The 21,713-nt window shown below is 42.2% G+C and overlaps 1 protein-coding gene and 1 pseudogene across 5 annotated transcripts in view; both read left to right on the top strand.

Annotated features, from left to right (window-relative positions):
- TGFBR3 (transforming growth factor beta receptor 3) overlaps positions 1-21,713 on the top strand; it is a 197,208-nt gene that overhangs the window by 1,197 nt on the left and 174,298 nt on the right. Inside the window, exon 1 of one of the 5 annotated variants that reach the window (XM_023757636.1) lies at positions 4,165-4,236. The exons of the other annotated variants lie outside the window; for them this stretch is intronic. The gene's annotated coding sequence lies outside the window, so the exon portion shown is untranslated. Of the gene's footprint in view, positions 1-4,164; positions 4,237-21,713 lie in introns of those variants that run through there. 5 annotated transcript variants of the gene reach the window in all.
- On the top strand, positions 17,987-18,480 carry LOC106697882 (annotated as a pseudogene).

Here is a 21,713-nt window from a genome sequence, read left to right as displayed (position 1 = left end):
AGATGGTGGTACTTTAGCCTGCAAGCAGTTACTTCAGTGTGAAACGAGCAATTTCTTTTGAGTAATAACCATAGCTACCGTTTACTGAGCCCACACTCTGGGCCAGACGCTCTTAAATGCCTTTCCGACTCAGTTGCACTTCATCTTCACACCAGCTCTTTGGTAAAAACATTAACAGTTCCATTTTACAGATTCAGACACTAAGGTTAGTTACTTGCTCAAGCTCCTACTCAACTTTCTGTTAGTTCTGACTCCAGTTAGTCAGCCAGCAGAGAGTGGCAAGTACAGATTTGTATGCATGAACCCAGGCCTTTCTCCTATTGTTCAGCTTCCCATTTGCGTTGAACACATATCCCTCGACACAAATAGGATATCTGTGGTTAATTTAGGTGATATACTTATGGGGGTGCCAAATCACAGCTCCTTTGAAACTGGCTCCAAGTAATTATATATAGAACTCTGATTTGTGTTAATGAACATGGACCTTTATTCTTCATTTCTTTTATTAATTCGCCAGACATTGTTGGTCAGCATCACTTGTCTTCCCTAGGAAACAGCTTGGGGTTGGCACAGGAGGCAGGGAAATAATTCTTATCCCCTCAAGGGCTATTAAAATGAAATTGATTTCATGCCATTGTGTCAGTTAAAGGATGTTGCTCTGTTTCTTGGTGCTCTCTGCTGTTGGCTTTAATTCTGCATTGTTTAGTGTTTCAAGGCTTCAGCATATTTTTTTGCCCTTCAGTTTGTCTTTCTCATTTGTCAGCTTTAATTTTTCCTGTTTTGATGGAATCTGACCGTTACATGGCAGCTCTGCTTAACAACTGTTGATCCAGCTCATGTTTTTAAATATAAAAGTCACCAACTTACTTTTGAACGCCAGCACTTCAAAGGCCACCCCTGGGGAATTCGTTGTTATTTTGAGTATTCGCCAACAGGGGGAGCATAACACACTATTGATGTCTATTAGGCCTGTAAACCAGTTTTCACGGTAATAAGCACACATTTTAGAAGTGGGAAATGTTTTGGATTTATCTAGCAAGGTAACCAAGCTGCTTTCTGAGTTTACAATGGAGAACTGGGTTTAATTTCAGCTGATGACAATGAGAATGACCTTGCGGACAAGGCCTATATGTATATATTGGATATGTGTCAACTCTGGTGGCTGGACAGATATTAAATACATATGTAATTTTTCCCCATTTGTTTTCCTAAGAGTTGATTGTAAAGTAGTTTTGTGTATTTTGAATAATATTTTAAGTTATTGAGGAAAACTGGGAGTCCAGAGAGACCCCTTGTGAATCTTTTTGCAATGATCTTCATTGTCTCTTGTAGGAAGCTGCACGTAGTGAATTTGTTCTCAGGGAGGCCAGTATGCTCAAAATCCTATGATTATAATTTTTCATTAACATTTTCCAAGTGCAAGACAATAAGGGATTCCTCAGAAGCTTATATTTTAGTGTAGTATGTTCAGAAGTGTCATGTTTGTTTAGTATAGGTGTGATGTGTCTAAAGACACTCATATCTGTAAGTATAATATAAACCATATTAAAGAAGTAACATGTTTTGAAAACAGTCAAACTGATTTTTAAAAAAAGTTTCTGATCTTCGCAGTTTTGTAGGCCAGTTTCCTTTCTTGTTGCTTATGCATCAGGTACTATTGACTTAACTTTATTTCATTTACCAAGTTAGGGTCAAGGGGATTTTTTTTAAAATATATATTTTATTGATTTTTTACAGAGAGAAAGGGAGAGGGATAGAGAGTTAGAAACATCAATGAGAGAGAAACATTGATCAGCTGCCTCCTGCACACTCCCTACTGGCGATGTGTCCGCAACCAAGGTACATGCCCCTGACCGGAATCGAACCCGGGACCCTTGAGTCCGCAGGCTGACGCTCTATCCACTGAGCCAAACCGGTTAGGGTGGGTCAAGGGGATTTTATTTTAAAATAACTTTCAGATTTAGTTTCTTCTTTTTAAATCTCAGTATTGCACTTACACTTTAGAGTAGCATTTTATTTAGGATTTAATTTAATCTTCTGTGCTCTCATCCAGTTTACTCTGATTCAGCAAACATTCATCAAACCCCAGCTCCCTAATAGGCTTATGGCTCCTGGTCTTAGAGTTTGGCAAATTAGTTGTCCTTTTTCAATCCTCTGATAGCAGGGAGCCAAGATGCCTTAAGGCTTCCGGGTGCCATTGTAGTAGACTGCCTTTATAGATAGACAAAATTGATTTGTTTAGAGGAAAGTATTGTCCCATTCTTTTTTAAGGCTCAAAGGAATTAATCTTTCCCTTTTGCATGCAAACTTGGTTGTATCTTGCAAAAATCAGGTGACTGCTGGCTTTTCTAAGGACAGAATCTGGGTCTAAGCGCCCGGAGCGAAAGACTCTTAAAAAGTTTTTATTGATTTCAGATAGAGGAAGAGAGAGACAGAGAGAGACAGAGAGAGAGAGAGAGAGAGAGAGAGAGAGAGAGAGAGACAGAGAGAGAGAGAGAATGAGAGAGAGAGAGAAACATTGATGTGATTGATCAGCTGCCTCCTGCACACTCACTGCTGGGGATTGAGTCACACCAGCCCTGCCAAAGGTCCCTTGATGTCCTTTGAGTACTAAGAAGGTGATCACTCTGACTTCTTTTGTACTAAGTGTTGACCGATTTCCTGGGTTCGAAATCTGTAGTAAGTTCTGACTTTACATTTCTTCTTCTTTTTTAAAGCCTTACCTGAGGATATTTTCCCAATGATTTTTAAAAACAGTGGAAGAGAGAGGGAAAGACAGGGAGAAATATCGATGTGAGAGAAACACATTGATTGGTTGCTTCTTGCAGGAGCACCGACCAGGGCTCAGGCCAGGGAGGAGCCTGCAACCAAGGTATATGTCCTTGACCTAAATTGAACCCGAAACCTGGACCCTTCGGTCCATAGGCCGACGCTCTATCCACTAAGCCAAACTGGCTAGGGCCTGACTTTACATTTCAAGCTTAACAGACTGAACAGTTAGAATTTAGAGGATGACTGGTAAGTATTAACATTGCTGTAATATTTTTCCTGGATGAATTTGCTTTGTGGTCATTTTGAATTCTTCTTGATAGTCCACTTTGAAAATTTTTTTTGCCTTCTTTCCTTGCTCTTGGGCAAAAACTAATTGTAATTCTCAGGTTCATTAATGAGATTTTTTTTCTCTTAAGCTATTATTATTATTATTTTTTTTTACATCCATTTGTTGTTCCACTTATGTGTGCATTCATTAGTTGTTTCTTGTATGTGCTCTGGTCAGGGGTTGAACCCACAATCTTGGGGTATCGGGACAATGCTCTAACCAACCGAACTACCCGGCTAGGGCTCTCTTAAGTTATTTTAAAAATGTTATTGTTGCTGTTTCAGTCTGTCTGCTGGAGCATTTTCCTTATATTTTTAAACTTCTTTTGAAATTTTAAAACTTAAACAATTTTAACTACTTTTTGAAATTTGCATAACTCAAGTTAGGCAAAATGTAAAAATAATCTTGTATTGCCTCTAGGAACATGGACAGTTAGGAGTGAAAATGTGAATCTAGGTTATATGAAAAGCTAGCCTTTCACAAATAACAGTTAGCCTTTAATAATTTCAGTGAGGGCGCTTGTGGCTTTGGAAGAGTATCACTGCAGCAAGATCTCTGGTTCCGCATCTTCAGGGTAACGCTTGGAATCATAGCATTGTCTCTGTAGCATGTCATGAAACACAAGCTATTGCCAACTTGTTGGGATTCTAGTCAAGCTGAAATCAACACAGCTTGGAAGGGCCTTCAGGGAAGGATCTGGGTCCATTTCTTGGGCTCTGCCCATTTCTAGATTTTTGGTTTTATATCTTTTGAAATAGCACACTTGTTTGCTCACTGACATTGAGCTTTATTTTCTCTGTTTGCAAAGCCCTTGCACAGATTTAGCACAGATTTCGAGCATTCTTCTCTTAGGAAAGAGTAATGATTCTCACTCTTAACTAAGATGTGCACAATAGTTAGTGTTTGATGCAACAGTCTTAAAAATTTTGTGTGAGGCCAATCTCATTTGGACTTTATTCAATTTTTTTTTCAATTCTTTAGTTTTCCAGGCCAAACATCAAGACTTAATAGGCTGACAACTACAGGTATACCTACAAGGGATGGGGGCCATATTTAAAATTGAGATTGTTCCTGAAGATTTGAAACGTGGGTCTCAGAACCATGCCCAGAGGTCATCCTGATATGTCCTGCTTAAGGTAGATTACCATCTGATGTTTGTGCTGAAAGTTTCTTCAAGTCTGGGGAGAAAGAAGGCTGAGAGATAGTAGAGCCTGGCAAAGTTCAATTTTAGTATTTAATGTTAAATTGTTGCAAAATAATAATTTATTTTTTAATTTAAATTTTATTTATTGATGGAGAAAGGGAGAGAAAAAGAGAGGTCTGTTTGTTGTTCCACTTATTTATGCATTCATTGGTTGCTTCCTGTATGTGCCCTGACCGGAGATTGAACCTGCAACCTTGTCATGTTGGGACGACTCTTCCACCAACTGAGCTATCTGGCCAGGGCCGCCACAATAATCATTTAGAGTTAGGTCTGAAATGTTAGCTCTGTCTTTACTTTAAGGAAAAGGATAGTAAGCAGAAGCATATACTCTCCCTACCTCTTGGACACTGGATGCTGGGGAAAGGTGGGCGTCAGAGTTGGGTGCCTTTTGAAGAAGGAAGACTCACCTGATTGTCTCTCCAGGTGCATACTTCATTTCCCTGCTTCACACTGAAGGTCAGGTTTGTGTGTGAAATTGCAGATGGACCATTTGTAAAAACACATTGAAGTGGCTTAGTCCTTGAAAAAATGACCTTTAGAAAACAGTGTTTACAAATACTAGTCCTTGAGCTTTGTTGTTGATCAGATTGCCCTGGGAGATGGCCTGTAGTCTTACAAGCTTGATGACTCAACCACCATTGATAGTAAGAACACCTGGTGGAGAGCGTAGCAGAAGTCGGATTTCTAGTTTTTAAAAATTCTTACTATGCCCTTGTATTAATGGAAATTTGGTGACTACTTAATTCCATTTGCTGTGGGAGAAGATTCCCTTTTGGGAGTATAATTTGGTTAGCATTTTTAGTGACTTACGTGCTTTGACAGTATGAAATTGGCCATTGGATGCAAAAATACACTGCTGGCTATTTGCACTTTTATTTCATAATTAACTAACTGTATGGTGATTGCAGGAGCAGAATGTGGCCTTTTTTCATACTTGGAAGATTATTTGAGGTAAAATACGTAGATTCAAATCTCAAAGCCCTGTGTTCACATGGGTACCCTAAGTACTTTTGTATGCCATTTCCTGTGTTGTTATGAGTTATCTCTTTTCTGTTTTTTTTTCTTTAAGACAAAACATAATCAAACACAAAACTCAATGAGTATCCATAAAGGATCAATGCCTAATTTTGTTACAATAGACTGTGCAAATTAAATTCAACTTTGAGGGAAAGTACCATTGACTCATTGCAAACATTTTGCATCAATGTAGTGTAAGGTCTTCCCTATGTGTGTGGGAGAAGTTTCTGATCTTCTAAGTCAGTGGTCGGCAAACTGCGGCTCGCGAGCCACATGCGGCTCTTTGGCCTCTTGAGTGTGGCTCTTCCACAAAATACCGACTTCTGCGCATGGGCCACGAAGTTTCAATTGCAGTGTACGTGCGCGCTCGCACGTGGTATTTTGTGGAAGAGCCACACTCAAGGATCCAAAGAGCCGCATGTGGCTCGCCAGCTGCAGTTTGCCGACCACTGTTATAAGTGAGCATGTTTACTACTGCTGGTCTCTTTTTGCCAGTGTTTCTAAGCAGGCATTCCTCTTATTTTTCTTATTCTTGTGTCTTTGTAGAGATTGTTACTTGTCGAGTGTTCACAGTTTGCCATTTGAATCATGAAAAATTACTTTGGCTAACAACCCACTTTGTGGAGGCGCACCTGTCTCTCTGTTTTGAGTTCGTCATATTCATCATACAGTTGCTGCACAGCCACTGGATGCATCATGCTTTTGACACAGGAGCCACGGGAAGGGTGGCTTGATGCAATCATAGTTTTCTGCACTTACATCTTTATTTCATTATTAGAATGGTTGCTCTTTAAGATATTCAAGGTTTTACTTGCATTCAGTGTGTGGGCTAATAAGGAGGTTTCCTGTAGAACCAGTTCTGCTAAATTCTTAAAAATGCTTCCAGAAAGTATCCTATATATACCTTGCTGGGTAGGGCTTTTGGTAATGTTCAAACGGAAGATACTGAATACAAAGCAGGATACTAGGCAGGTAGGGAGGTTAGGAAAGGGAGGGGTGTGTCTAATTCGTTAGGGGGAAAAAAATCACTTTTGCATAATAATAAGGGATTTAAATGTATTCTGTTGAAAACCTAAGGTATTTAGCCCTGCCCTTGTTGCTCAGTGGTTGAGTGTTGACCTATAAACCCGGAGGTCACAGTTCCACGCCGCCAGTCAAGGTACATGCCTGGGTTGCAGGCTTGATCTCCAGTAGAGACTGTGCAGGAGGCAGCCAATCCATGATTCTCTCTCATCATTGATGTTTCTGCCTCTCTCTCTCTCTCTCTCTCTCTCTCTCTCTCTCTTGCTCTCGCTCTCCCTTCCTCTCTGAAATCAATTAAAAAAAAGTATATATTTTAAAAGAAAACCTAAGGGATTTAAATGTGTTATGTACATAGGTAAGAGGTTTGCAAAAGAAATTTTGCTAAGGTTGAGGTTCTGCAGTTGGCAATTCCTGTAACCCCAAAGATCCTGTCCGCTGAAGCCAGGAAAAAGCAGTCTGTTTCCAATTATATATCACAAAAATAGGGAAATGAGGCCAAGAAAAATGATCATTTGGTGGTTGGGTTGCTTTTTTATAGAGGGTATAGGAGAAAGGATCGTTGATGCACTTAAAAAAATCTGTTAGTTTTTATGTTGGCTTTCAAATTTTTCTCAAGCCTTCTGTATTGGAAATTAAGAGTAATTTTGGAATTAACCACTCTCACCTCCTTCGTCTCCTTTTTGTTTCTCGGAGAGCAAATAGAAGAGCAGTTAGGCAGTTTCTGCTGACGCTAAGGGGTTTGGTCGTAGTGTTCTGGGACTGACGGGTATTTTTGGTAAAGATGTTTCCTGACTGAACGGTACTAGGTTATGGGCTCCCAGTATCACACCAGGGAGTTGGTGCTATGGTGTGTTTGTTGTTGTTACACTTTTTGCACTGCATTGAAACAGAAACATAGTCCTGCTGGTTAGCATTATTCTGCTGGGGGAGAAAGACTAGGATGCCAGTGTGAGAAGAATACAGAGGTGAGAAGCCTGACTGGAAGGTGGATGGTGTGTGGGTGAACGTATTGTCCTCAGCACTTGTCAGAAGCAAATGGCCTTTCTGAAAGCCTGCTGCTAGTTTCAGGATTAGTGGTCCCGTGAGACCCAGGTGTTAACTAAGAGACATCACCCCCAGAAGATCTTAGTTCCTGTTTCTCACACCTTACTCCTCCTCAGAGTGTTGAATAAAACTTTCCTGGTGGTACAGGATCTTTGATAACGAGTCTGTCAGAGCTGCTGGAGTTTAGCACTCACCACACCCTGACTGGGTGCTAGAAAAGAGGCAAGGTGCAAAATTCTGCCCTTGTTTCAGTCAGCATCTTCCCTGCCCTCTCTCTGCTGCGTTCGCTGCTTTATCCTTCTGTCTTCCCCATGTTTTATTATCTTGGCTTCCCTGAAACTACCTCTCCTGGTTCCCCCCTTACCTTCCTGATCTCTGTTCAGGTGTCCTTTTCAGTGCCTGATCCTCAGGTGTTGGCATTCTCCAAGGTTCAGTTTTCCCCTTCCCTTCTTCGTTATTTAGTTGCTCATATTTCTATGCCTCAATGGCCACATCGATGCCAGTAACTCCTTTTTGCTTCCTTGCTTCTCCCGGCCGATCACACTATCTCCACCGTGTCTTACCTTTAGCAGATCTCAGTTGGTGTTTTCTTCTCCATTTGCAAATCATCATCTCACCTGCACAGGTGTCTTCCAGTTGGTTTTCTTGGCTTGAGCATCCCTGTCTCAAAGTATGCATTTATTATGGTTGATAAACGCATTATAGTTGGAGAACACAGATCTGTTTTTGTTTCTTACGTTTTAAAAAGCTCTGCTGTTCCATTATCCTTGGCACGGGATGTCCAGTCATGAACAACACAGCGTTTGCCTATTTTTTTCAACCATTTTTCCTCTACTTCCTCCGTGAACCTGTGTCATCCCAGACTCCTTATGGTTTCCGAAGCCTGCCCTGTGCTTTTGTGCCCTGTTCCTGTCAGACTTATCCCCCCTCTAGCATCCCCTTCTTTCCCGTCTCTCTGGAGGCCCCCAGTTTACTCATCCAGGACGCTTTACAAGGTTCCTCCTGGCAGGCGGTTGGTTGCTTCCCCCCTTAATTTCTCCTACAGCACATCTCTTGTCTCGTGAGAACTCATTTTCCTCCTCTGCCAGACTGTGGGCTTCTCTAGAGCAAGATTCTTACCATTTTTGTTATCCTGGGTGTGTGGCATGGGCTTGGCATATTTGTTGTCAAATTGAATTCTTCAACTCACTTCCAAGTCAGTTAAAGCACTGGGGAAACAGCAAGCTTATAATCATTATGTCATAACCATAGGAAAGGCAAAGGAAATCAACACAGAGTCATAGAGTTTGGGGGTAGAGTGGGGCTCAGAAATATCCCCTTTAAGTCCCTCAAAAGATGAGAAGAACCACGTACAGAGAGGTTAGGTGGGCTGCCCAAGGTCACATGACTGGGAAATAGTGCTTCCCTCTGCCCTTCTGCATATTCTCCACCCAATAGCCAGAATGGCCCTGATGAAACCTAAGTCAGGTCATGTCATTCTTCTGCTTAAAACACTCTACCGTTCCTGTCTTACTCAGAATAAAAAAAATCAAAATCCTTACAGTGATCTGTAAAGTCATACATAACCAGCCCCTGACTCCCTCGCCTGTTACTTCTTTAACCGCACTCCGGCTCACTCAACTCTGCTCCGTGGCCTGCTTGCCGTTTTCCTAACCCACCAGACACATTCTGTCTCAGGGCCTTTGCATGTGCTGTTTTCTTTGCTTGAAATGTTTTTCTCCTAAATAGCTACCAAGTTCACTTTCAATAGGTCCTTACTCAAAACAAAGAAACACACCAAACCAGAGACCCTCAAATGTGTCCTTTCTTTTTTTTTTCTGCTTTACTTGTTTTCTTAGCATTTATTTCGGTCTCATATACAATTATATATCTTGTTTATAGTCTCCCCTGACTAGATGTAAGCTCCATGAGGGCAGGGATTTTTATATATTTTACTAGAGGCCCAATGCACAAAATTCATGCAAGAATAGGCCTTCCTTCCCCCGGCTGCCGGCATTGGCTTCCCTCTGGCACCCGGGACCGGGGTTTCCCTTGCAGCCCTGGCTTCATCCGGAAGGACGTCCGGTGTAATTAGCATGTTACGCTTTTATTATTATTATAGATTCGTTGTTGAATCCCCACACCTAGAACAGTCTTGACATTGAACAGGCACTTGATAAATATCTGTTGGATGACTACATGAATAAGAAGAAGCAAGATTTTGTGTATTTCTTACAGTTAAATGTACACTTATGATATTAAAAAGGGAAAACCCTCAGGTCTGTCTGGAAGAAGGAGAATCTGATGTTTAAAAAGCCACATTCGAGGCCTGTCAGACTAAAACACTGACCTCCTTTTAGTTGTCTGACTTGAAGCAGCAACCGTGGGCTCTCCCCATCTCCCAGCCTTACAAGTGGCTTGGGAAGACTCCCATTTTACCTCCAGCAGGCTCGGGCTTGCTGTGGTTGCTCTCTGCCTGTGGTTTGCCCTTTAACCCACGGGGCTACAAAGATGAAAAGTAAACACAGCATTAAAGGAAAGAACGGAGGGAGAGGAGTAGACTTCCCTTGTGGCCCTGACATCTTCCCCTGGCGCTGGGCCCAGCTGCGGGGCAGCTCGCTGTACCTTCCAGCGTTGCTGCAGGGCTGTGCTCTGAGGAACGGTCTGGAGACCACCAGGCCAGCTGACTTTTGAGTTTTGCTTTGATGTTCTAGTTTCTTTGAAAAGAAACGGGACGTTTCGACAGAAAGGACGCTGGAGAAAGGACTTTTTAAAAATTAAATTACCATCTTAATTCTGAAGAGAGGTTTTAACCCTTCTCAAGACAGAGGGTTGCAAAGGAAATGACTGCTTCCTTCAGTCAGAGGTGCAGCCAGGAGGCGCTGCTGGGATTCAGGCCTGTGAAACCAGCGACTTACATCCAAGGCCCAGTCCATGGCACTTTTGAAGAAGCAGCTGATGTGGAGGAAGAGCTGCAGTGGTTCTCAACCTTCCTAATGCCGCGACCCGTTAATACAGTTCCTCATGTTGTGGTGACCCCCAACCATAAAATTATTTTCGTTGCTGCTTCATAACTGTAATTTTGCTACTGTTACGAATCGTAATGTAAATATCTGATATGCAGGATGTATTTTCAGGGGTCGCGACCCACAGGTTGAGAACCGCTGGTATAGTGTAACAGGGATGTCAGAGTGGTTTGCTTCCCGCTCTTCTGTTCTTTGTGATAACATCAGTGTGGTTCCCAGAGAACTCACCTCATCAGGATGGGAGGCCCAGCCAAGGAAGTCAAAGGCTTAGGAGCAAGAGATTGGCCATGTACAAAGCCAGCAGCATAATTGAATCCTGGGGCTCAAAACTATCAAATTGAAAGTAAATGGTCTTGAATGGAGCTAAGTTATCAATGACCTGGTCAAAAATCATAGCTACTATTTCCTGGACTCTAAGACCATAGTAGGTATTAAGTGCTTTCACATGTTATTAACTAACTTAATCCTCATAACAACCCCATTAGGGAAATAGAATCATTACCTCTACTTTACGGATGAGGCATGGAGGTGTTTAGGAAGTTGCCCGCAGTGACACCACTAGGAAGAAGCAAGGCAGGGATTTGAACCCAGCTCAGCTGGGGGTGGCATCCCACACTTTGTGCTCTTAGGACACACCAAGTGTCCTCTGCCTGCGGGGCCTTTGTACTTGCCACCCCCTGCCGGGGATGTTTTCCCATCAGACACTGTCATAGCTCTGTCTCTCACCTCTCTGCTCCAATGTCACTTCATCTGAGAGGCCTTCTAAAAAGGGTTCTGGTCACCAATTCCACTGTGAGGGAGGGGTGTTCCCCCCACACCATCAAGCAATTCTCAGACACCAGCAGGGCGTCCCGAAACTCAAATCAATTCTGACACTATCACTGTCTGCCAGGAGATAGCCTCAGATTCCACAGTTTAAGGGCTCAGTCCTCTTCAGACACAGGTTCAAACCTGTGCTCCAGACCTGCGGGCTATGGGTTCGAGGTCAGCTGCCCCCTCCTTAGTGGCTCACTGAACTCAGAGAAGCATTTTACCTACTAGGTCACTGGTTTATTATAAAAGGATGTAACTCAGGAACAGCCAGATGGAAGAGACGCACAGGGCGGGGGGTGGGGAAAGGCCATGGAGCTTCCCTGCTCTCGCTAAGCACCACTCTTCCTGCATCTCCAGGTGTTCACCAACCCAGATGCTCTCCGAATCTCACCATTTTAGGTTTTTATAGGAGCTTCATCATGTAAGAATGATTGATAAAATCATTGCCCATTGGCCATTGATTTATCCTCCAGCCCCTCTATTCTCCTCCAAATATGTGGTTAGTTCTCCTGGCAACTGGCCCCCTCTTTAAGTGGGGTTCAAAAGCCACCTCAGTAACATAAGACACCTTTATTCCTCTCATCACTTAGGAAATTCCAAAGGTTTTATCAGCTCTGTGCCAGAAATAGGGAGGACACCAAATATGTATTTCCTATTATAAATTACACTATCACCCCTTCCCTGACCGCTCTATCTAAAACAGCAGCCTTCCTCTCATCACTCTTTCTCCTTAACCTGCTTTATTTTCCTTCATAGGACTTACCTCCATTTGACACAATTATGTATTTGTGGTCTGTCTCCCCCTGTAGAAGGTAAACTCCATGACAACAGTGTCATGTTTAGTTCCCCGTGTCCCCAGCTCCCGGAACAGTGTCCGGAACAAGGCAGGTGCTAGTAAGTGTTTGTTGAGTGAATGAAAAGGGAAACTAAAACTGCTGATTGAGCCTTGCCTCCCCGGTTTCAAAATGAAATGACATCCCTCATGTTCCGTCTGATCTCACTGCACCACCAGAGGGTCTGTGCAGGGCCTGGGTGGTGAGCAGAGTTGGAGGAGTTCCTGTTTGTGGTTCAGAGCATGGGCTGTGGAATCAGACCTGGGCTCCCCTCCTGGGGCCAGGACTGGTCAGCTGGTGGCCTTGGGGTTGGTTCGCATCGTAAAGCCTCACTTTTCTCACTGCAAAGGGGAGGAAAGGACATCTCTCTCCCCTTGGGTTGTTGAGAGGATGAAATGAGAGATTATGAAAAACACAGTAGGTGCTCAGTAGATGCTAGCTAGGTGTTGCGTGAGGTGAGAAGAGGAAAGCGGGGTGTTAGTCTCTAATAGGAGGGTGAATGTGGTGTAAACACGTGAACAAACACAGAATCATTACCAAGCAGCCTGTGGACAGGCCTTGGCTGTGCTACTAACGAGTTGAGGAACCTGGGCCACTCGTTGAGCCTTTCCAATTCTTGGTTTTGCTAATCTAACACTAAAGGGTTGGAGTAGATGTTATCTGTTCTAACATTCTGAGTTGGCGTTGAGTAGAATTTAACATGGAACAAATTATACATAAAATGGCAGAGAGCTAGTGTTCACAGTGGGATGGGGAAAATCAGAACTGGCTTTTGGAGTAAGATGAGTGGAACAAGTAGAACTCATGGAGTTTGAGGAATAGAATAATTATGGCAATTTTGACAAAATGGGTAGATCTGACATAATTCAGGTTTTGTGTGTGCTTACATTACTCACAAGATAATTCATTTAAATCTGTTTGTTTATATAAAATATGTGTTAAAAATAGCTAATGTATTAGTACAGGCATACCTTGGAGTACTATGGGTTTGGTTCCAGACCACCACAATAAAGAGAATATTGCAATAATGAGTCACACATTTTTTTTGTTTCCCAATGTATATAAAAGGTAACACTATACTATAGTCTATTTATAGTGTGGAATAGCATTATGTCCAAAACCACAATGTACATACCTTAATTTAATAATACTTGATTGCTAAAAAATGCTAACCGTCATCTGAGCCTATTGGAGAAATGATAGGCTTGCTTGACTCAGGGTTACCACAAATGTTCAATTTGTGAAAAACTCAGTACCTGCGAAGTGCGAGAAGGCAGAACTCGATGAAACAAGGATGCCCGCATTTTATGCACAGTTGTGTCGTCAAATTGAATGTTTTTCTTAAGTGATACTTTCCAGTTCCTGCTAGCCATTACATGGTCATGCATTTCAAATTTCCACCAGTGAGTTTGAAGTCTCATTTTATAGGAGGGAATCAGAATTAGTTGATAGCCCATTTAATGGCAATTCCAAATAAGGTACAGGGTAAAAGATTTCTTGTTTAATCTCTTCATATTAGAGATGAAGAAATTAAAGCCCAGGATGAAGTAACTTGTCTGAGCTTGTAACACACGTTGATGCCAGAACTCCCACCTGTCCTGTTCCTTCGAGGCTGCCTGGGGTATAGGTTCTTTCTTAGACAAAGCTCTTATCTGTTGGTTTATCTTTTACTTATTGGGACATGTCCTGATAATTCAGTATCGTTCCATACTACTTTTCATTGTAAAGTGCACAGCACGATACCTTTAGCCGATGTCTGCTATGACCAAGCGTGAGCTAGGTCGACTGTGAGCCCTCCTTCTGGAGTGAACAGAGAGTGGGAAAGCCATACCTGGAAGAAAATAATTACATGAAGATTTGCCTGCAGGGTTGACGTGCACGGCATTCCAGGTGTCCAGGTTTAATTTCATCTGAGAGAACCAGAGGAGGCTTCCTTAAAGAAGCAATGCTTGCCCTAGCTGGTTTGGCTCAGTGGATAGAGCATCGGCCTGGGGACTGAAGGGTCCCAGGTTCGATTCCAGTCAAGGGCATGTACCTTGGTTGTGGGCATATCCCCCGTCGGGGGTGTGCAGGAGGCAGCTAATCGATGCTTCTCTCTCATCGATGTTTCTAACTCTCTATCCCTCTCCCTTCCTCTCTGTAAAAAATCAATAAAATATATATTTAAAAAAAGAAGAAGCAATGCTTACATATAGACCTGAGACCTGAAGGTGTTAGAAAGAGGCCCTGTTAGGGGGACCATGGAGGGTCATTGAGGTCCAACACAGTGAACATTGGTTCTGGAAGCAAGTGCTTGGCCTTTGGTGGAACCGAATGGAGGTGAGTGTGGTTGGACCACGCAGAGGATGAGGTTGGACTAAGTTGGCAACATCCAGCAGCCACGTGAAGGGTTTTAATTCTTAAAGTTTCACATGCTTGGCCTGCTGAGCCCTTTCCTTACCAAATAGTATCAGTTAAATAATTGAAATGTATCAATTGAGGAATTACCCCCACCCAAGAGAAATAATTTTATATTAGAAGTCAGTGAGATCAAGAAAAGTAATACTAGTATACTTAGTGGTAATTAGCAAAGTAGTCTATTGTTGGAGCATTTATTCTAAATTCATATATTTGCAGCATCCCTATGGATATAAATAAGCACGTGGGTCATATATTTTAGTAAATTACTATATATTTGTACAAAGTCTACTGGAGGTCTAGTGGATGTTGCTTCCCAAAAGCTTTTTTTAATGGCCTGGTGCTTGCGAGGGCCTAAGGGATGATGATGGGTGTCCTGAGAATATTCAGATTGCTGACTTGGGCTGGAATAATTGCAGCTCCATGATTTAATAAGCCCGTAGGGTGATGGCTGATTCCTCACTCCAGGCAGTTTGGCTGGTTTGGTGGCAGCACCAGGCTGAGTTCCGCAGCCCCGGACTAAACCCCTGAAGCTAATTTGGGAATCATCAGGTAGAACTGAGTAGGGCCTGCAGTCGGATCCTTGTAACTTACACCAGAGATTCTGAGGCAGTAGCTGTACCACCCTTTAGGAACTCTTCCATATTCTAACTAACTTTAGGACTCATATCTTGTATTGAGTTTGGAATCATTATCTTTTGGTGATAGAAGGAATTGTTGAAATTCTAGTGGATAAAGTCTAAATCTCAAATTAGTACAAATTTTGATGTAAACTAACTATATTATCTCACTATTAGTAGTTTGCTTGTTTTTTTGAAAGTCTAGATGTGTTTTAACCATAAAAGCTTCAGTGACTCTTATTTTTTTAAAAATGCACTGTGTGAGCCAGGTATTGTTTTAGGTACCATGCCCATATTCTAGATCATATTACAATCAAAATATCATTATCATTTTACAGATGAGGGGTGATGGAGGCTAAATGACTTGTCCAATGTAACACATCTGGATAAGCCATGTTGGAACGCTCAAATACAGTTCTCTATTAATTCTGGCTTAAAATTATAAGTCACAAAAATCTTTGGATGCAAAATATTAAACGTGAAAGGTGGTTCTTGGACTACTGCAAGGGTGAGTGAAAAATCAGTCCTAATTTGTGGGCCTGAACAAAACAACCTTGTAAAATGTATTCATGCCCACCCTCCCTTTTGTGCTGTGTTTTGCTTGGGCACTGAGGTCTGTTGGGCTTGGGATAAACAGAAGGCCTTTTAAGGACTGATTGAAGGTCAGCCCAAATGAAACTAAGGATGTTGCGGCCAGAGATGTGTTAGTCACACTCTCAGCCAGGAGTGCGGGTGGAACAGGCCTGGAGGTGTGGGGTAGAGTGGAGTCCAGCGTCTCTGCACACCCTGTACCCTCTGTGCCTCCTGCCTCCTTACCCAGTGGGTGTTCATGTGGAATTCCGTCCCACAAGTACAGGTAGTTCAAGGGTAATCTTTTTTTTTAAAGTATATTTTTATTGATTTCAGAGAGGAAGGGAAAGGGAACGGGAGGTAGAAATATCAATGATGAGAGAGAATTATTGATTGGCTGCCTCCTGCATGCCCCCTACTAGGGATTGAGCCACAACCCAGGCATGTGCCCTGGCTGGGAATCGAACCATGACCTGGTTCATAGGTCGATGCTTAACCATTGAGCCATACTGTCCAGGCTCAAGAGTAATTTTTGTGTTTTCCTTGCCACTGACAGCCATTGAATATTGGGACTTTAATTAATCTTAGGCTTCAGGGGAAAAAAAATCTGTTTGGTAGAGATAACTGCTAATTATAAAAAATGATAACTTTTATACTGTTACATCTACAATCTCATTTGATTCTTGCAACAACCCTGTGATGTAAGTAAGGTTAGTTTTTTATTGTCTTACAAGTTCATGAAACTGAGGCTCCATTTTGATCTAAACCTCCTTTTTTGTCTGACCTGCTGTGCGAGTTTTAACTGATCTTCTATGCACTTTGGGCTCCCTTCAGTTCTCCATAGAGTACCCAGGGAAATCTTTATTTATTTTTTCCAGTTTTATTGAGATATAATTGACATAATGTATAAGTTTAAAGGATACAGCCCTAGCTGGTTTGGCTCAGCGGATAGAGCGTCGGCCTGCGGACTGAAAGGTCCTAGGTTCGATTCCGGTCAAGGGCATGTATCTGGGTTGCGGGCACATCCCCAGTAGGGGGCGTGCAAGAGGCAGCTGAATCGATGTTTCTCTCTCATCGATGTTTCTAACTATCCCTCTCCCTTCCTCTCTGTAAAAAATCAATAAAATATATTTAAAAAAATAAAGGATACAACATAATGATTTGATATATGTATATATTGCAAAATGATACCACAATAAACTTAGTTAACATCCATCAACTCACATAGTTGAAAATGTTTTTTTCCTTGGGATGAGAACTTTTAAGATTTACTCTCTTAGCAACTTGCAAATATACAATACAGTATTGCTAATGATAGTCATTATCCCCAGAACTTATTTATCTTATAACTGGGAGTGTGTGCCTTCTGGCCACTTGCACCCATTTCCCCTTTACCTACCCCTCACCTCTGGCAACCACCAATCTCTGTTTCTATGAGTTCAGTGTTTTAGATTCCACATATAAGTGAGATCATACAGTATTTTTCTCTGTCTGGCTTATTTATTTAGCATAATGACCACAAGGTCCATTTATGTTTTTGTAAATGGCAAGATTTTCTTCTTTTTTATGGCTAAATAGTATTCCATTGTATATATACACCACATTTTCTTTATCTGTTCATCTGCTAATGGTTGCAGGTTGTTTCTGTGTCTTGGTTATTGTAAATAATGCTGCAGTGAACATAGGGGTGTAGATATCTCTATAGCATAGTAATTTCATTCCCTTTGGACATATACCCAGAAGTGGAATTGCTGGATCATATTGTGGTTCTATTTTTAATTTTTTTGAGGAACCTCCATACTGTTTTCCACAGTGCCCTGTACCAGGGAAATTTTTAAAAACCCAATGGGAATGCATCACTTTCCTGCTTAAACTCTTTCTTGAACCTTATTCCTTGTCCTTTTGGCTTTGCAGCCATGTTCCCTCCCCAACAGGGACCTGTAATGGCTCCTCTACCTATAATGTCATCCCTCAGCTGACCTTTTAACCCTTTTCTTATCTTTCAGTTAGACTTTTCTTATCTTTCAGTTAGATCTTTTTTCTTTAGAGTTCTTACAGCATGCAGTTACATGTTTGTGATTGTTTATCCCATCTTTAAGCCCATGAGGACAAAGAACATGTCTCTTTGACCATTATATTCCCATTGCCTGGCATGGAGTAAGCAATAAATAAAGATTTGTTGAAGGAAGAAATGATGTGCAGGAAATTAAATATCTTGCCTTCTGTAATAAATGGTGTTACTTTTACTAGAATATAAGCTCCATGAGGGCAGGATTTTTGCCTCCTTTTTTTTCCCATGTTATATTCCTGGCGTCTTCAATGGTGCCTGGCTCAGTAAAAAATATTTGTTGAGTTCTTGCAACTTGCCCACTGACATGCCATCCAGACTGAGGAAGACCCGGAAACGTAGGGGCCACGTGAGCCACGGCCACGGCCACAGCCAACATCGGCAAGCGCAGGAAGCACCCGGGGGGCCGCGGTAATGCTGGAGGCCTGCATCATCACAGGATCAACTTTGACAAATATCACCGAGGCTACTTTGGGAAAGTTGGTATGAGGCATTACCACTTGAAGAGGAACCAGAGCTTCTGCCCAACTGTCAACCTTGATAAACTGTGGACCCTGGTCAGTGAGCAGACACGGGTAAATGCTGCCAAAAGCAAGACTGGAGCTGCTCCTATCATTGATGTGGTGCGATCAGGGATGGGAAGTTCTGGGGAAGGGAAGGCTCCCAAAGCAGCCTGTCATTGTGAAGGCCAAGTTCTTCAGCAGAAGAGCCCAGGAGAAGATTAAGGGTGTTGGTGGGGCCTGTGTCCTGGTAGCTTGAAACTACATGGAGGGAAGTTCATTAAAATGTCCAAGTACTTTAAAAAAAAATTCGTTGAAAATGTTTTTAAAAATATATTTTTATTGATTTCAGAGAGGAAGGGAGAGGGAGAGAGAGATAGAAACATCAATGATGAGAGAATCATTGATCGGCTGCCTCCTGTAACGCTCCACACTGGGGATCAAGCGCAACCCCAGGCATGTGCCCTGACCGTGAATCGAACTGTGATCTCCTGGTTCATAGGTCGATGCTCAACCACTGAGCTACGCTGGCCGGGCATATTTGTTGAATATTGATTGTGATTAGATGCGATTCCAGAGATTTCTTCTCCAAAGCCAGGACCTGTCCCCCGCTTGTGCCAACTCTGACTGAAAATGGGGATTTGGAATGACCCAGTTTCTCTGTGTAGAGAAACCCGAGAGTTGCTGTCGTGACTCAGTGAGGTGGCTTTGCTTTCTCTGTGTACAGGTCCTGAAGGGCATCCAAATGTCATCAGACAAACAGCAGTATCTGTCCTGCATCCTGTCCTACATCCCTTTTACAGCTGCCAAGCTGGATATTGATGTCATCCATCCTGCCTCTTTTCTGAGTTCCCTGAATAACAGGTTGAATAGCCATCAGAACAGTTCCTCTACCAGCTTTTACTTAACTATTTGCAGACTTAACAGTATATTCCCCCCCCCCCCCCAAAAAAAAATGTACTTAAATGGCAAACTAGGAACATTTTAATGATTTGTTGGAAAACCATTTTATGTTTAAGGTATGAGAGACTCCGGTGTTATTTACTATTTGAGTGTAGGGATTGGTAATGTTTTTATTCCACTGGATAGGCCCCTGTCTTTAAGATCTTCAAATTTGTTGAATATTTTCCTGATGGGGGTCTGAACAGTTTTAGTGTTAAGATATAACAATGCATAGGTTTATGCTTCATCTGCCCTTTGGGTTTTCACAGAACTTGGAGTGCAGCATTACCAAGGACTGTTTATTACTTACAGCTGCCACCCACAGTCCTGAAATCAAGTCAGTTTGTGATCAGCAATGATTTGTGCAGAGCGCATATGTCAGCCTGGAAATGCCAGTGTCTGATGGCAGCCAGGGCAGGCTTTTCCCTCTCTCATGGACAAGCGTTCTGAATATTGAGGGGGAGAAAGTAGTTCCTAGTGTGTGGCAACAGACCTGGAGCTGGGAGGTACAGTGCTGGTCATGGACAGACCCGGTTCCGAGTGCTGACTCTGCTGTATTGTTGTTATTATTTTTTTCTGCCACATTATTTTGGGCAGGTGCTGGTCGTGAGGATTGGCTCCTCTTCAGTGACATCATCTTGACCTCTTCCAACTTTAAAAGCTGTTCACCTATGTTTAGCATGCTAATTCTTTCAATTGAGAACTTGATTGGCTATAAGTTCTGATTTTGAATAATCTCATGTATACTAGTGTATAGCCAGTTGTGTTAGCCATCTAGGGGAAGTTAGTGATTTTTATTGCTGGCTTTTAGCTTGCTGCCAGACATCATTCTGCTATGTATTTCTTCTATCCTGGTCGACCCAGGGAATACTGTGCCCAACCAATTCCTTCTGAACATTGGTTTAACCCATAATGGTTTTCAGGACGTGTTTGGTTAGGGGTTTTTTAGCTACTTTTGGTCTTCACCCGTGCACTCTGTTGGGTCAATAGGGAATGTGGGGACAGCATGCTCAGTTTAATGGTCTCAGATATAGACATAGAGGAACTTAAATTAGAAGAATAAGTATCACATTCATCTTAAAAAAAATTATACAGCCCTGTTCAAGTGGGTCAATTGGTTGGACCATCATCCTATATACAAAAGGTTGCCAGTTCCCTTCCCAGTCAGGGCACATACTTAGATTTCAGGTTGGATCCCCATCTGGGTGCATGTGGGAGGCAATTGATCGATGTTTCTTTCTTTTTCAACATTTTTTTTTTATTGATTTGAAAGAGAGAGAAACAGCAATTTGTTGTCCCACTTATTTATACATTTATTGGTTGCTTCTTGTATGTGCCCTAACCGGGCGGGGATCAAACCCACAACCTTGGTGTGTCAGAACGACTCTAACCAACTGAGCTACCTGGCTAGGGCAATCTATCCATGTTTCTCTGTCTCATTGATGGTGTTTCTTTCTCTCTCCTTTCCTCTCTCTCTAAAAATCAATAAAAACATATCCTCAGGTGAGGATTAAAAAATCCAGTTAAGCACTCACTCAGAATGTTTTCCTGTTCAGTTGAGGTTATGAAAAGTTCTGATACCCTTTGATAGAACACATTTGAAATTTGGGCAAAATGACTAGACCCTAAATTGTTCTTTCAAGGTCTCAGAGGTACCCTGTTTGTATTTCTAAAGGAAGCATGTCGTTCATAAAATCCAGGAGATTCAGTGAGGGCAGCAAAACCAAGGCGGGGCGTCCTGCTCTCTGCACATTGCGTGTGATATAACCTCACAGAAGAATGGGGAGTTTGTATTTCCCTCGTTTTACTTCAAATCTATGACTTTTTGGGAGCCGTCGATCATCCAGCATTCTTCCAGGTGGGAAACCGACCCCTAAATTGTGTGTTAAGGCGTTGATGTGTGCACGTCTTGGCCAAAACTGGCGTTCCCCCAAATGGGAATGACACACTTCCCTTTTTATTCTCTTCTGCCATAGGATCCTGTCACCACATTGGGAAGATTAGACAAAAACTCCCTGCAGTTTATTTTCTTTTTGAATAAGTTATATTATGGAGGGACTTTTAAGCTAAAAGAGGAAAAGTTCCTTCTTTGTTAGAGGCAGCAGCGTGTAGTTTCAACTTGTCCTGGATTTCCTCGGAGATGTTTTAAGATCCGGTGTAAACTTGCTGTGGTTTGCCTTTGGGCATCCAAAACTGTTTAGCTTGGCTCTATTATATCTGTAATTGCTGCATTTTAATAATTGCCCAATATTCTTGTCAGCAATTTGCAGCCTATATTTTTAATAGAACCTTTTGCCTTTCTTTTCCACAGGTTTACTCAGACCTGGTTTAAGCCCCGGGATTAACGAGCACCAGCCCACAGACCCTCTGCAGCTGCGGGCAGGGGGTGACATGAGCTCATTAACTATTCCCACAAGCCTCGTGCTGGCTATGGTTTATGTGTTCCATAAACATCCTCCGGGAAGCCATCTTCTTCTGAGATCTCTTTATGGAGTTGTGCTTTATGAAAATTGCCTTTAGCATTTGTGTATTTTTTTTTTAAGAGAGCGTTTTTCTTAATTAGTTTAGTCAGGAAAT

This window comes from Myotis lucifugus, unplaced genomic scaffold (assembly GCF_000147115.1).
Source record: "Myotis lucifugus unplaced genomic scaffold, Myoluc2.0 scaffold_110, whole genome shotgun sequence".
Lineage (NCBI taxonomy): Eukaryota > Metazoa > Chordata > Mammalia > Chiroptera > Vespertilionidae > Myotis > Myotis lucifugus.
The sequence above is the reverse complement of the archived record's forward strand: the minus strand, read 5'-3'. Positions and strand labels throughout refer to the sequence as shown.